General features: G+C 35.8%; 1 protein-coding gene across 7 annotated transcripts in view; it reads left to right on the top strand.

The window, feature by feature from the left end:
* Window positions 1–15,504, top strand: part of LOC105255950 (ras-related protein Rab-37) — a 146,503-nt gene that overhangs the window by 117,860 nt on the left and 13,139 nt on the right. The window contains exon 1 of one of the 7 annotated variants that reach the window (XM_011265529.3): window positions 416–830. The exons of the other annotated variants lie outside the window; for them this stretch is intronic. The gene's annotated coding sequence lies outside the window, so the exon portion shown is untranslated. Of the gene's footprint in view, window positions 1–415; window positions 831–15,504 lie in introns of those variants that run through there. 7 annotated transcript variants of the gene reach the window in all.

Genomic DNA, 15,504 nt, shown 5'->3' on the forward strand with positions numbered 1-15,504 from the left:
CGATCTCATTAAGTTTTTCCGTTCTTCGTGACGCGGCTCCGGATGTTGTTAACCGAGGAAAGAAGAATCTCGTCGGCCGCCAAACCAGGGCCGACGAAGAAAAAAAGGGAGAAAAAGCGAAGAATAAAAAAAGGGAGTAAAACGCGGGAAGAAGAGAGGGTGGGGGGATTGCTCACACGAGCAACGCGTTGTGCGGCGTCCGGTAAACGCGTCTCCTGCGACCGACACATTTTCCGTGCCGATGCACTTACCCTCGCGCAACCCCCTTCGTTCTTCCCGCGTCCGCTGCACCCCACAGACGACGATCCACCCCGTCCATGCGCTCGCTCCCCCCATCCTACCCGTTCTACTCCCTTTCGTCCCCACCCCGTCACGAGCGCCCTTCGCTCACCTACGAGTGACGACGCCTGGTCTCTGGAAATAGTCGCCACAAAGCGATTCGCCGTGCATCTATCGTGTGTCCCGACGTGCGATTGTCGCGACTCCCGGTCCCCTTGTCGCTCGATTCGCGACCGCCCCGTGAAAGGGAAACGAGCGACGATGATTCCACGCCGCGTGGGTGATCGCGCCGGTGTATTTTTCGACGAATTTTCGCGGCAACGCGTGATAAAGACCTTATCGGCGCGATGGCCTTCGAGACCGTCGGCGATATTCTCATCGTGAAATTACGCGCGGCTATAATGAGAGTTGCGTCCGTGTGCGTGCGTGCGTGTGTGCGCGCTTACCGTCTCGCGACCGCTACGTGAAACTCCTTCGCGGCTCTCGATTTCCGTTCATTCCGGCCGCGTTTCTTATCCGGCTTTCGAGAAGAAAGTGCACGAACCTCTATGGTATGTTGCCTGAATGAACGAAAGCTGCTCTATCAAACACGTGAGACGAAGAATGTGTCAATGTGACGAGTTGGAGAAACTAATTTAGTGATTTTATTATGAAGTCTCACAATTTAATTCCGAAAAGGATCAAATTCAGTTTCTCACTTAAAAAATAATCCACCGTTGCTGGATCTTGTCTGCATCATTTGAAATTATGACTCTCCTTCTTTTTCGGTTTTGCGTTTCGTTCGGAGATTCACTTTTTTATCGACGATACAAAAATAAATGCATTTAATATCCCGAAAGTATAGAGCACTGTATACTTTAATATTCACAGAAAGGAAAATACAGAGCGGGATTATAGGTAGAGAAATCGTGTAAGTGAGTCGATTATAAAGTGACGACAGTCGCGAGAGCAATCGTGGTCCATCATGGTTAAGAAGTGAAAAATGATCGTTCGTGTATCTCGTTATCCACGGCACATGTGGATGACGTTTATCATGACAACCCCATGATAAACGATGTGTTGATGATTGAATTCGCTAGACATACCGACGTGTATTATCAGAGAAAAAGAGAGAGAGAGAGGCAGTCGAGAGCGGCTGTCTTTCTTTATTCACGTATTTAGTCGACGCTAGAGGGGTATCGATAATCTGTTCGTGTATCGCGATCCGTATATCGGACATGCGCTCGTTAGCCGCTAGGATGGATAAGCGAAGAAGGAAAGAGAGACACGTCGGGAAGGTATCTCTTAACCCTCAACCTCCTTTCCGTTCAAAGCAATCTCCTCTGTGCGTGTCGGTTATTTTATAACCCGTCAATGTGATCTCGGATATTGCAGGATGAAGGAAAATATCTCGCTTATTGTAAAATTTAAAAAAAATTACTTTATAAAATTCTCTGGCAAGGAAGAAAAATCCGTAGAGAAGACAGGAGACTCTTGTGGGACGAAAAAGAAAATCTGCGAATAACTTTGTTTCTATTTTTCGTACAGATTTTCATCAATAACCCTCAAGATTATTCGATGAGATTTCCTGCGGTAAAGGAAATCCCTATCGAAGATCCCCATCAAAGTCCGCGATAATACATCGTATCCGATTCCCGGGAATCGTATCCGCCTATCATGGGGTTGACGCCTGTATATATATATATATATCTATAATATATATATACATAGGGTGGCACGTGCTACTCAACAGAAGGACCGTTAATGAACCGCAGGCGGAATCAAAATGGCATCTCTCTCTCTGCTCCAGAGCGGAGAGAGGGGTTGTTTGCGCCGTTAATTTTCATCCCCATACGCGTAGTGAGGCAACAGTGCGGCTCGAAACCAATGATAATCAGGACGTGATAAAGGGTGGCTTAGGCGCAGCTCTCGGGTTTAGCTCTCGTGCCTCGGAGCGAGCGGATAAAACGTCCATTTATTCCTCGCCGGGGGTGCAAAGGGACTCATGCGATAATCGCATGAAAGTTACGGCACGGATGATCCAGCGTATGCTTCTGACATAGTCTCGACTTTCTCGTGAATATTTCTTATCTAACGATGTTAAAGAACCTGGCTGCTTTAATAATAGAGAGAAAAAAAAACAACCCGAGGAAAAGCAAATCTATTTTTGTAGTTTTACTCGATGCTCGATAAATGTGTTTTCCTTTTTCTTTATTTTACTTCAAAAATACTGCATCACACTTTGAGAAAATCGGAGATTAAAGTCGTCAAAGGCTTATTTCAACATTATTTTTAGATAATTAATTTATGGCTGACACGTGCGGAGAAAACTTTATTTTCGTTCGAAATTAGTACATTAAGTTTGTACATTGCTAGAATTTTCGATCGTCAAAAGAAACTTTTTTGCGAATATTAATGTTAATGAGATTTTCGTGATCAAATATTGAATCTATTAAAAATCGCAGGAAGCTTATATTTAATTATCTATTTTTTAGCTGTATTCAATGCGCCAGATTGTATTCATTAATTTCAATATTGAATTCAATTATCCAGTAATCTGAAAATCCTCTATATATGTATGAACTTTTGCAAAAAGCCGGAAACCTTTTAATTTTAACATATGCTATTGAATATTGAATTTCATTATTTTGAATTCATTTTAATAGCAAATTTGTACTCGGCAATTTGAAGAAATCATAAATTTGAATAAAGAATTGAGAAATGTTTAATAGATTGTTTTGTAATCTTCAATGACATAGTTTGCATTTTTTCACAATAGATCTAGTATTTAATTACTACTAGTATTTAATTATTAATTTTGATTCTCATATGAAATTCCTTTTGAGAGTTAAAAAAGAGAGAAAAAGAAAAATTCTAATAATATATTGAACTTAAAAAAAAAATTATTAGAAAATATTTCGCGTACAGAGTTATATTCATAAATTATTTAAAAACTACTCTTTTTACAACTTTATTCTCCAATTTTTCCTTGAGTGACTTGATAAAAAATTGCGATCAAAATTATGTTAAACGTTAAACAAATCGCAATAAATGATTATTTTTGTTTCTTATAATCCATAATTTGTCAGTAACAACATCAATAAACAAGAATCGTTTGTAAAAACATATTTCCACGCAAAGAGAAAGAAGTGTAGGTTGAATTAATCATTTAGTTATTTATGAGTCGAGGGAAAGTAAATTTAGAATGTCGTTGCTCTAGAGATTAACGTACATTTCGCTAATCGTAATTAAATAAATGAACACTTATAAAAGTTTAAAAGAGGAGCGTGCGTTTTTTTTCGAGAAAATCCGACAAGGGCAAAAGAATAAATTCCGTTTGTTGCATATTTCGCTTTGTTTTTTCCACTCGGCGATAAACAAGATGCAGCAGCGCTGCAGCAGTAACGCGTCGAGGGACCCCCCCAATCCCGTCCCGTTCACTTAACGAATTAGCGTTTAATTCCAATTAGCGTGTACGCGCCCGGTTGTCGTACATAGTCAAGGGACTCGCGAGAGTTTCACAATTTGCGCGGCGACGCTTTTACAGCAGGATTCGCCGGTTTAATTCAATTTGTCCTTTAGAACTGTCTCATAGTCGCCGGGGTGTCATTTGTTTGCGCCGGTCGCGCTGGATAAACTTTCGTATCTTCAATTATGCTCCGTTTCCTGTCCCTCCGCTTTCCGGGTCCGAGTTTCCGATCTGCAAAATTTTATGACCGGGATCGCGCAATTTGTCTTACACTAGCCTATTTTCGTTGCGAATAGAATCGCATTGTTCGCTCCAGTTGGCGAACATAACGCATGATTCGCGATTCTGCAAATTCAGACATCTCGTGGGAAATTTAGTTCGCACCAAATATTTTGACATTTCTCTTTGAGATATTTCTCTTTATATTATGTTCTTCAAATTATTACTTTATCTTATGTTTAATTTTTTTTTATTAATTAGTAATTTTTATTTAATTTTAACCTTAATTTTTGTATTTTTTAATATTAGAATTAGACATTTTTTTCATTTATGAATACCGTTAATTTCAATTTTTCTTAATTCTTTTTTTATCCATTTAAAAAATTATTCCTTTTACCCATCTTTAATTATTGAAATTAATGTATAATTTTATACTTTATGATTATTTGTTTCAATTTGCAAAAATTAATTTATTAAATTTTACAATATAATTAACTTATACTTCAATTAATGAAACGAGATGTCGACAATTTAATTACCTTTTACTTCTGTACACCTGTCTCATACGAATTGAATGTCGTGAAAATTCAACTCGAGTTATCTTGTATATTCGAAGTAGCGTATAAGGACATTGTTATCATTTATTTTCTACTTGTTTTTCTATGTTACTGTATTCAGTATGAATACTTTATTTGCTGTCATGCGAAAGAGAGTGGAAATGAAAAATTATAAGACAGACAGAAAAAATATATTTCTTTGAAATTGGGACCTACTTTTGCCGCGTCAAGAGATATATGCATGTTTCAAAAATATTTAAGAGAAAAGTAGTTTTCCTCATTATTTCTTTAACACAATTTTTTTGTCATCGAATTTTATTTATTTATTTTGTATTTCTTATTTATTTCTTTCTTTCGTTGTAACTTTGATTGTTTCGTTGATTTCCTTGAAGTAATCGAATGGATATCGTTTTATAAAGAATATATGATTGGACGTATGGAGATATATTACGGAAACAACTTGCTTTTATTATCGGATCATGGCGCGATATTCGTGACTATTTTAATTATACGCATTTTTCTCTGATAGCTATTTGAAAATCATGAATCCGTAAATTATCATCTACTAGAAACTATACATATAATTAACTTCAGTAAAAATATATTTGCAATGACCAATCTTTTTAACGAATGAAAATTAGAAACTTTAATAACCACGTGTCTTCATACATTCGTGCGATAAATACGATCTTTGATCCGTAGTTACATAATCGCGTCGAGTTGTGGTCACTCGATGGAATATGCGATATGAGAATGTATCAGCTGAATAATTATTCAAATGAAATATTCTCCTTTGAATCTAACGAAATGAGATTGTCCATTACTTGATCGTGTAAGAGTGTTAATTTCTAATCTAGCTGCGCGATTGCAATAATACAGTCAAAATGACCTCGCGCGAAACCAATTATGGACACGATTAGCATATAGTGGAGAGAATTTTGCGACCCTGAGAGACCGCGAATTTGCGATATGACAATGTAATAACACAGCGTGTGCATCGCGATACACACACACACACACACACACACACACACACACACATGTGCATACACAAACACCCCGTGTCGTCAGGGACCAGCTGCACGTAAATGTCTCTCTTCTCAAACAGCGTCTTGTTACCACCAGAGACCACTTGTTCAAATGTGTCACACACGTGCGTGTAATAAAAGCACATGTAGTAGTCGTTCGCAGCTTGCGTTTATTACGCAACGATACGTATTTTAGCGCGAGCTGCACGCATGATGCGCACGAAACTTATCCGCCAGAAAACTCCACTTCTTCCCCTTTTCCCTTCCTTCTTTCACCCTTTTGTCGTGAGAAACTTTCTCGGATAGAATCTTTACGAGGTCTTATATCACAATGTTCTGGAATTAAGGCACTTTATTAGAGGGAAAAGATCAAGGAACGTGTATTAAGAAAGGATAACTATTTTGATAAGGGAAGCGTCTTTACGAGGAAGCTTCGAATCTTTGTGAATTTTATGCAACATCGTCAGGGCGATTTAAAGCTTGATTACCGCGAGGTTGTAATGAGAATGTAAATCAACGTCATGAGCTCTCATATATTTACCGTAAAGTTTTGCTGGAAATTTTAATGGCGATAATGTTTCTCTTCTACATTGAATTATTTTTAGCTCCAAGTTTCATTCTCATCTCGGAAATATTCCTCGCAAATGTTGACAGATCCCGAGGAACTTTTTGCATACACGTTCCGTCACATATGTACATACCTCGCACATTGTCACTGTTTGTCGCTTTCGCGCGCGTTCATCGCGCGACATTATCCTTTGACTTCTCCCCCGCTGCGATGACTTCTCTCACAGTCTGAAAGACGCCCGTTACATTATTCTGGATCTTAGAAGCTCCATTATACGGAAAGAGATGGAAATATATTCTACGAGAATACGTTCGTGCGCGCGCGTGGGACGAATGTGTCCCCCAGTTTCAAAGGCTTACCCGATTCCGAATGCGTGAAAATAGGGTATCTTCTTCGATGATGAATTCAAAGGGGAAGAATGGAAAAGACAAAAGGAGAGAAGCGTTTCATTTATACCGCACATATATCTTGGACTTTAGTCGGAGACACGTCGAGAAGACACAAACGTTTACCTTTTTCCTCTCTCTTCTTCTCTGTCATAAATCTTTTAAACTCTATAATCGAAAAATTTTCTTTTTGAACAAAAATTGGGTAAACGATGTTTCTCGCAAAGTTGAGACAAAGCGTAGATAAAATTGCAGAGCTATTTCATTTTCACAGTAGACGTGATTTTTTTCTGTTCTTTGTTCTCGAAGCCAAAATGCATCGCGTTCTTTCCGAAGGAAACCGCGAATCGACGTTTTCCGCTCGTTTCAAAGATATCAATTTCTAGTTTCGGTAGCAAAGAAAATCTTCCGCGATCCTGCGTGCCAATTACTTTTCATCCACGGAGTAGAATCTTCGTAAATTACGAGCAATTTGCGTTCGCGCAGGGGTCGCGCAAAACAGAAACAACGGGCTCATAAAAGCGCTCGCGCGTTTGTTTATCGTCCGATGCTCGCGCGCAATTAGGTTTTGTTCGCCCCGTGGCGTTTCATCGCTCCAGTTTTTCCCGCCCTCCGCTCCTCCCTTTTCGCTCTTGCTTTTTATCGCAGTATATGGGAGAATGCGATCATCCTGCCTGCTGCTGAAAGTCATCTTCTTGCTCTCCCTCTTCCACTTCGCTCGGGTGTGGCCGACCGGCACGTGAGCCTTACACATGGGATAGCTTCGTTTAATCGTTCACTGTCGAGGCTTTTCCGATCGGAGGCTCCTTGTCTCTTTTTTTTCCTCCCTCGAATGATACCTTCTCTTTCTCTCTCTCTTTCTTTCGGCCTTAACGAGTTTTTCCCATTCGAGCGACTTTGCCCTTCTCACGGTCCACTGGTTAACTCTCTCGCTAACAAGAGATTTTTGTCCGACAAAAGTCGGATCGGCTCCATTCATTGTTCAGATCGGCCGTTCGCTCGTAAAAAGAAAACGTTTCGTTGTCGACCTTGCTCGTTCGGAAGTATTTTTGCGAATTCATCCGCTTCAAATGATTGGGAACGGAAATTTAATGACATAATATTCTTACTCGTGTAGCAACCGTTTAATTGAAACTGTGAATAATCAACAATCATTGATAGCGATTTTAAAAAGAAGGGTGCAAAATCAAAATGTGGCAAAAAACTATTTATTTTATGTTGTTTTTCTGCAAGATTGAATTAACATTCTGAATTATTTTTTCTCTCTCTTTATCATATTTGCTTACATTTGGCATTTTTGATCCATGTTTTTCGCTGAATAAGCTCTTTCTGAAATTTTTATGACAAATTTTTATTTATATTACATTTGAGTAAAGTCAATTTTTTAGAATTGCAATCTCTTTAAAACGAAAACTATGATCAAATCATAGTTTTCTTATTCCTGAATAAAATGAAAAATGATAATAATCGAATCAGGGATTTTTGAAAAAATGGTGCTTTTACAAGAGAATGTTTTCTTTTCTTAAATGTTCAATATTTTTTTTAATTATTTAAACATCCAAAAAATATTTTATATAGCCTAAAATGCATAGCAAAATTTACCTATTTAACAAAAATGTTTTTATATTTTTAATTATGAGTTTTTCCCTCGAATCGACCGAACAGAATTTTGTTTCAAATATCGTGACAATTATTTACAAAAAATTGATAAAATATTCAAAAAGTTTTGACATAAAGAAAGAGAGAGAAAGAAAAATGAAAATTTATTTCTTAAAAATATTTATAACTTGTATATGTATTATCAGAGGGAAATAAAAAAGAACATTATATAATCATATAATCTCTGTTTCTACAAAAATAATATGTCTCTACATATTTTTGTTTAATTTCCGAAATGCTCTCGATCTCTCGATCTCAATTTCGCGATATGTTAACTGGACAAAACTTTTGAATTTCTCGTCGTAGCTCGAAAGTGTCTCGCGGTAAACAGCTCATGCAAGAAAAATACTTATCCTAGTAGGAAAATACTTGAGCAATTTCCTATCAGCTATCGATCCTCATCGTCCAGACGCTACTGCTCCTCAAGCAGGATTAGCATAACGCTGCCGAGGGGCTTTTGCATATTCATCGCGCTGCAGGTTGCGCACGCCGTATCGTATTATATGCGTAGATAGAGAGCAGATCGCTCGATAAGGTCGCTTAATTTCGGAGTGCCGCGTGACGCCGTTCTTACCGCGGGAAAAATGGTTTTCGACGAGAAACGGAGGACCGGAGATAATATCGCGCGAAACGCACGCACCTTCGCCCAGGGCGACAGCTGTCCTGGGCGTTCGCGATATCGCAAAATAGATCCTCTATCGGACGGATAATATATTAAGTCCTCGCTCTTGTTAGCGTCATATCGCTCCCGCGCGATGCATAATTGAATATCGATCGCTTTTCGATTATGTGACAAGAGTATGATGTTGCAATTTATTAAAATATCTAAACTTGTTCTCCGAGGGATATGAAACGCGAGACGAATGCTGGTCGAAAAGAGAAGCTTCCCGCTATCGTAGACCGAGAGATATATTATATGCGCATGTGTGCATGTGTCTGTTGATAACGACGTATCCCAGCTACCAGATTAGGTAGGTGATTGGGAGAGCAATGTAGCTTTTACATTCGACTTACGTATCAACGAGATATGCATTCTCGAGGATAGCCGCGCATTTAGCTCGTAGTAAACCCGAGTCGTCTCACACATCTGCTTCTGAAATTATATACAGGATGTGCGGGATACAACCGAAAAGTGGACACTTCTTAAGAATAAATAAAAGAGGACAAAATATTTTTTTTCACATTGTATGGAAAGGGTTTATACACAGATAAAATGTTGGAGTACAAATTACATGAAAAATTTCTTTTTACAATATTTTACATAAAGTCGGAACGTAACGATATTATTTATTATAAATTTATTTATTTTTTAAAAATTGTGTTTCACGATTTTATATAAAAATATTCAAATATTTAATTGCAGCGTATCCTTTTATAAAACGTAACATAATATATTAAGTTAATATGGTCCACGATTGCAAAAAATTATATTGCAATATTTTCTCCATTTGATAAATCGACTATTTAAATTTACGACTGCAATATTTTCATTGCGATATATTCTCTATATCTGATAAATCGACTATTTAAATTTACAATACTCTTAATTGCGATATTTTAAACAGGAGATTCTCCGTCGAGTGACGCATTCATTCCCGAGATGCTCTGATCCTACATAAATGGCCGTCTATGTACTTGGAACTACCTAAGCCGCAATTACGCGAAAGTGAAATTCTAGGTATATATGCAGAGGAGAAGACACGCACACATTCTTCCGTGTTGCTGCGTTTAAGAGTCATAATATTATCCTCGAGAAAGAGGAGAGAATATGAAGGCGCGCGAACACACGGTATCTGCGTTCCTTTCGAGCTCCGACAAAATTTATACCTCCGAAACACCGAGTCTCTTCTCCTGATCCCCTCGCGATTCCTAAATTGTCGGATTAAAATCAACTTATCGCAATCCGGTCATTGCATGGAAATCGTGGAATTGCGGTTCGCAAAATTGCTCGCTAGAATGTAAGGCATTTTCCGGAAAATCCTCCGCGATCGCATTCAGCCTTCGAGAAGCACTCGAGAGAGTTACTTTATTTGTTTCTTAGCCGGTGAATATCTTTCCCTTCTTCCGATTCGCGTTTCTCTCGCGATACGATTTCGCTGCGTCGACACGCCGACGTTGACAAGAATTTAATCGTCGATGATAGCCGGGTTTTTTTCATCTTCTCTCATCACAGAAACCGATGTACACGTCGAATTTGTTATCGTTCTACAAGGGGACGAGATAGCGAGAAGAAAAAGAAAACCGGATCGAGCGCGTGTGGAAGCTGCGAGTGATTTAAAGGAGACGAGCGAAGAAAAAAAGAGAGGCGGGAATCGCGGAAAGTCCACGAGAGAACCAGTTCTCTTCGCAGGAACGAGTTGGATAAGAGCGTAATCCAATGTCCATTACGATTATTATGATTTAGAGCGATAATTATGCCTGTGATTTACATAAATGCCAGTGCACGGTAGGAAATTCCGAGTGTTTAAAGTCACGCTAATTAGCGCGACAAGGTATTCCAGATATCTCTTGCAGAGAACTTTAGAGAATGTACCATGCATCGTTTCGCTCTTGCTACCGACACACACACACGCACATATAATGAGATAATTTCTATTGAATTAAATCAGAACTTTGAAAATGGAATAAAAAAATTTTATATTTCCGTATGTAATTATAATCGCTTAATTTAATATCAGAGATATCATCGTTACTATAAATTAACGGATAATTTCCTGTCGGCTGTTTTTAATTTTACATTCAATAAATATTTATCAATCTCAATTAATCTTTCTCTTCCTCTCGATTGGAGATTGAATTGAAAAGATTCACCTTAATGTAATAGGAACAATATTTTCATCAATTGTTTTATTCGAATTCAAATGTATGTTAGCTGTGATATAGTTTTGTTGATTAGCTGCACGCGCAGAACATGTGTTTCGTTATTTCGTATTTCAAGATACCATCTGTCGAAGGCAGCTATTGCAGCCGCCATTTATCCTTAGCAGCCAGATTTGTCTGGCTGTCAATCGATCCTCGTGGCAAATACCAAACGCAGGCTGTCAACCGACACGTTAAGCCAATGATTTATGAAGGGTATGACGGAGAGCGAGTCTCTTAACCGCGAATGCGAGGTCGCGCTTTTATTACGTAACTTGTCGACCTAAGTGATTGACTGCGTTTCGCGCTTGCATTTTTCTTTCGAAAGGGACTCGCAGATTTGCAAATTTCGAAAAAAATAGCGTTCTTTTTTTTCCTTCTAATATTTCACTGATAAAATAATTATATCACCGTAAGATTAACTCTGTTGAATTGACAATGTAAATTTGGTCTAACACAAGTATCTTTTTAATAGTCGATGCAATTAATAATATTAATATATATAATTATAAATGATTACTTGACAAATTGTAATAAATGTATCACAATGTGACATAATTGAGCACGAATTGTATTGGAATTTGCTAATGCAAATACGAATCACTATTAATAAATAATTAATTACACGAGTAATTGCATAGTACATAATTAATTATATGATTGAAGTACATAATACGTAATTATATTATATGATTAATTATATCATCGAATTCTACTGTTCATTTATCATAACATACACATTATGTACACAATGAATGTGCAATATTTGTGTATACGTGTGCTTCTCTATCATATGTCATATCTTGTATCTTTATTTATGATATAATGTATATCGTGCCGATGAAATTGATAATTGTGTCACATTATATTTTATCCACAAAAAGCATACCATGTGCAGTATGTTATATTATCATAGATAAATGCTAATATCATCCGATTATTGACGGATTTATTATAACATTCGCATAAGCAATTGATCAGAATGACAATTGCATCAATTTCTAATCATGTCACATTGACGTCATGACGCAGTCGATTTAACATTATTATCATAATTCGCAAATTTACATACGAAATGTCGCATATTTACATATATGCGTTCTGAGGCAATTACTATTAATAATTATTCCTTACATTTCCGAGAATCTTGAAGATATTTATATCGATCTATATATTTCCACTATTCTTTCATACGCGTACATATTATTATATCGTTTTTCCATACTCATACAAGAATATCATTCATATTTTTATCAACCCTTCACGTCACGGCATTTATTCAACAAGTTGAAGCTGATTATGAAATGTGATATAAAGAAAAGGGAGGAGAATCGAAGATTCTATTCGATTAATCGAATATGGTCTCTATAGAAATCTCGACAAAGTAGTAGTTTACAATTTTATATCCTCTGACACCTAATATAACTTTTTATCCGCGAGTGTCGGAAATCTTGAAATAAATAATCGAACTTTCTAAATTGAAGGAAAACACGTGCGTTTCTTCTTATATTTGATCCATCTATTCGCCCCTCGTGATTCTTACGCCATAAAATAGCCGCATTAATTTCCGTTATGAGAGATAACTGCCGATTTATAACAAAAAATATTTCAAACTTTGAAATTGAAAGAATGGTTGCAATACGCTTTTTTTGACATTTAGTTGACATTTGATGTCCGCGTTTCAATCCTAACAAACGAGAGATGAGAGAGGAAAGGGGCACACGAGCAAAGATAAATACAACATGTCGGAAACTGTTGCATGTGTACATAGTGTAGGTACATGTGTAGATAGGTGTTGTGCCTGATCGAAAGGATTAAATTTTCGTGTCGGCGTAATAGCATGCATATTCATTCGTTCCTTTGATATTCTACCCGATGAACGAGGCGCATCAGAAAGCCGAAAGAGAGAGACAACCGGCTTGAAAACACGAACAAATAAATTTTGCCGGAAGCGCAAATCGCGAAACATGTTCACGAGCAAGAGTATCTACATTTATATCATGTCGATATCAATTGGAGCTCGCAATCCGCGGTCGATCTACGGATGACCGCAATGTTTCGACGCGTTAAATTGGTGATTCAATCAACAAGCCGTATATTTTCCCTGTTTCCGCGCCTCCGTCAATAACAGTCGCTATTAACAGGCAAAAGGTGCATTTATACGCCGTTTTAAATATACGATTGTTTGATTTTAGATAAAATGATAATTTCACGGATTAGTAGATATAAACGTCAGGTTTCAAAAATTATTAATTAGATTTCTTTATATTTCTAGAATTTTATTATATTTGAAATCATTATATATACTTCTAAATATTCTTAAATTTAGATAAAAGTTTTTCATTTCTGTCTAAGATTTCCCAAATGTTTTTTTTTAAATAAATATGATACATTACTTTTATTAATATCTAAGAATACAGATGAAATAAAAAAAGTTGTTGTATTGAAATTAATATTTTTACTCACATATGAACAAGAGGAAAAAATCTTAAACTGTGGGATTTGTAAAAATTGTCCATATATCTTGTTAAAAAAATAACTAAATAAATAATTAAAAATCTAAAAATAACTAAATAAATAATTTAAAAAATAATTAAATAATCTTGAATATTAGAAAATCCTCTGCATTTGATTCAAAATACAAATAATTAAATAGAACTGATAAAATAAGAAAAAAAAAGCTAGCCGAATCAAAACAATTATTAAAAAACGAAGTAAATAAAATTAAGAACTGATAATTATTATATAAAAGGAGCAAACAAGAGTACTTGTCATGAATTTTTCAAAAACTAATTTTAATCATCTTCTCGCCCTTTTTTTCGCGACTATCTTTTCCTATGACGCGAAACAGCTGCCAATTATTCGCTACAAATTGCCATTGGAACAAAGTGCCACGGAAAAAGTTAGAAAAAACGAAAAGCATGTCAGTATCAGTCGGCTGTGAATTTGTCAAAAAAATATAGCAAATATTACATCGAGGCAGGATCGACAGTTGCGAGATGAAAATTGTGTATTTGATTCGCGCAGTTCGGATTAAAATTCGTGAGAGATTCGATGCGTTTTCATATTTTTGTCCTTTTCTCTCAGACGGAATTTTAATCTTCGATCCGTTTCAATTATCAGAAGTAATTTAGCTAATTCATCATGCACTTTTTTTTCGCACGTCGAAACTCCGTCGACGCGGCTTATCGTTTCCTATATTCTCTTTTTCTCTCGCTCTTTCCTTCTTTCTCCCCTTTTTTTCCTTGCGCGGGCAAGTAGCAGTGATAAAGTAGATTAGGGGTTCGATAGCTATGTACTTTCCGGCAAGAATTGTTCCGTAAATTCGGCGATTCCAGATTATCCTATATTAATATCGCGATTTAATATCTCTTACCCTATATTAATATCGCGATTTATTAATATTTTCGCGTAAAACATAAAATTTAAGTACATTTTAAGCGAATGTTTTGATCAAACGTTATATGCTTTAAATTTTAATATATTATAAAGTTTATACATAATAATTATTATTCAATATATTTTTTTTCTAAAAAAGATTTCCTAACCATTTTTTTCTTGTTAAATTTAAATCAGTAAACATATAATTTTTTAATTTAAAACAGAAATTAATGTAGACTAGAAGAAGAAGTAGAAATATAATAAAACTGTTCAATCAAATGTATACATATATGTATATATAATTAGATGTAATAAAATATATTAAAGTTTGTGAAAAATATAACATGAAAAAATATACAATAATATAATTTTAAATACAATAATATAATTTTATATACTATACAAAATTATATATATAAATCCAAAAAGATGAAATCCTGGATATTTTTAAAAATCGATCAGATATCAATACCACATTTTCATTATTATTAATATTTCTCATTTATATTGTTTTTTTATTAATGTACATTTAACTGTAATAAATATATAAAAATTTCTTTAGATATATATTTTTGTCAAGGCAATACTTATATATGTTATTCCGACAAATTCAAAGACTTAATAGTCACGTTGGCTGTGCAGCCAACGTGATGCCAGCAGTATTCATTGCAGAGTCGAGTTCAAATCCGACTGGTTGCATGCCTGGTGAGAGAGAAAGAGAAGAGCGACTTGAAAAGACGCAAATTTCCATCTCTCACACTAAACCTAACAATTTCACACAATGATGATAACTAAACGTTTACTTGAACTTTCGATATTCGTCCTGCGATTTATCGAAGGTAGTGAATTAGAGGAAATCAGTCATAGTTACTCTGAGTGTGAATTTTATCAATGTTGAATAAACAAGATATTTTTTGTTTAGCGTTATATTTTTATATTTTATATATATATATATATATATATATATATATATATATATATACAAACAAAAAAGAGAGAAAGAGAAAATGCCGAACATTCTTATAAATAATTATTTTTTAACATTGCCTTTGATTATCGATCTTAAAGAAAAAAAAATAAAAATTCCATATATCTCTAGATATTTCTATATTTATATAAA

Source organism: Camponotus floridanus, unplaced genomic scaffold, assembly GCF_003227725.1.
Source record: "Camponotus floridanus strain SB8 unplaced genomic scaffold, Cflo_v7.5 scaffold16, whole genome shotgun sequence".
Lineage (NCBI taxonomy): Eukaryota > Metazoa > Arthropoda > Insecta > Hymenoptera > Formicidae > Camponotus > Camponotus floridanus.